This window comes from Monodon monoceros, unplaced genomic scaffold (genome assembly GCF_005190385.1).
Source record: "Monodon monoceros isolate NGI ecotype Baffin Bay Population unplaced genomic scaffold, NGI_Narwhal_1 Super_Scaffold_7, whole genome shotgun sequence".
NCBI classification, from domain to species: domain Eukaryota; kingdom Metazoa; phylum Chordata; class Mammalia; order Artiodactyla; family Monodontidae; genus Monodon; species Monodon monoceros.
In genome coordinates this window covers 70,977,065-70,978,848 of record NW_021703784.1, presented here as the reverse complement: position 1 = coordinate 70,978,848, position 1,784 = coordinate 70,977,065, and the positions used below count along the sequence as shown (strand labels likewise).

The following is a 1,784-nucleotide window of genomic DNA, read 5'->3' as shown; positions in this document are numbered from 1 at the left end:
AGTGATTACCAGTGGGGAGAGGTAAGGGAGAAGGGGAAAGATAGGGGTAGGAGATAAGAGGTACAAATACTATGTATAAAATATATAAGCTACAAGGAAATATTGTACAACACAAGGAAGATAGCCGATATTTTGTAATGACTATAAATGGAGTATAACCTTCCAAAATTATGAATTACTATGTTGTACACCTGGATCTTATATAATATTGTAAATGAACTATACCTCAATAAAAAAATGTGGAGGTAAAGCCTCATTCTTAATGAGAAGGGCACTGTTGGTCATATTGTCCAGAAATTGTTAATGGGACTAAACTGAGACACAAGTTCTGCTTACATCACAGTAAATTTATTGAAATGGTGATAATGAGACTGTTAACCTTTTTGCTAAGGTCATGAGTGAAAACTGGATGTACCAAAACTGCAATACGAGAAATGTGTTAAGGAATAATGCATTTTAGATCATTAGCCAAAATAGCAATGTACTTCTTGCAGTTCAACTGCTAGAGCCCCAAAGTGAATTATTTGAAAAACTAGATCCCAAAGATTCTAAGTGGGATACTTTTTGAAGTACGTCATCAGTATGTCCTTATTCAAGTGGAGATAAAAGAAACCCAACTAAGAAAATTGTGACCAGGCTGACTGACAGAACAACTGTGGATGAAGTATGGGATCTTTTAAAAATGCCTATCTTTTTTTTTTTTTTTTTTTTTTGCGGTACGCGGGCCTCTCACTGCTGTGGCCTCTCCCGTTGTGGAGCACAGGCTCCGGACGCACAGGCTCAGCGGCCATGGCTCACGGGCCCAGCCGCTCCGCGGCATGTGGGATCCTCCCGGACCGGGGCCCGAACCCGTGTCCCCTGCATCGGCAGGCGGACTCTCAACCACTGCGCCACCAGCGAAGTCCAAAAAATGCCTATCTTGAAGATAAGTTTGACTCAAGTTTTGGAGGAACTAAGGTAACCTTGATAGGCAGTGGAATGAATCACAGTGTGTGAAATTCCTTAACTAAAAATTTATTGGCTTAAACAACATGCGGAGGTGGTACTTGATTGTCTGCGGGTCTTCGCAGTCGGGACTTTTGTTCAGATACTTCCTCACCTCTCCGCGTCCATTTTGGTTTGCTTTCCAGACCGTCCCTGAGGCCTGGAGCGGCTGATAATTTTGGAAAATGGATTTTGAGCTGTAAGGGTAGCTATTCCAGTGTATGCTCAGGCTTCAGAAATTAGATTTAAAAGAACAGCTGGGAGAAGAAATTAACACACTATTGTAAATCAACTCTACTTCAATAAAATTAAAAAAAAAAAAAAAAGAGCAGCTGAGAGACCTCAGCAATCTTCTGGGACAATCGCTTTCAACCTGGTGTTTTTGGAGCCTAAGAGTTCTGCAGAGGTGCCCCGGGGGGACGGGGTGCTGGGAGACAGCCCTGTGCAAGGGGGATGCTGAGGGCCTGGTCCCGGGGTCTCCACCTGCATCAGGCAGAAGAGGTCAACGTAACCTTTCTTACACATTGCAGTTCCAAATACGCTGGAAAAAAAACACTGTGTAAGGTTTAAAACCTCCAAAGCTAGTCCATCGTGATCACCTCATCATATTTTACAGTAGCTGATTTTGAGTGTTTTGCGTGTGTCAGACACTGTTAAAGGGGCTTTATGTCCATTATCTCATTTAATCCTCATAGCGCCTTTAAGAGGTAGGTACCATTATTAGCCCCTTCACATAGGAGAAAACTTAGGCCCAGAGGTTAAGTAATTTGACCAAAGCACACATACCGTAAGAGATGGAG

The 1,784-nt window shown here is 42.7% G+C and overlaps 1 non-coding gene across 1 annotated transcript; it reads left to right on the top strand.

The window, feature by feature from the left end:
- Positions 1 to 249: 249 nt before the first annotated feature.
- Positions 250 to 383, top strand: LOC114887835. The gene has a single exon (XR_003791599.1). It is a non-coding gene; the product is annotated as a small nucleolar RNA SNORA1 (small nucleolar RNA).
- Positions 384 to 1,784: the final 1,401 nt, after the last annotated feature.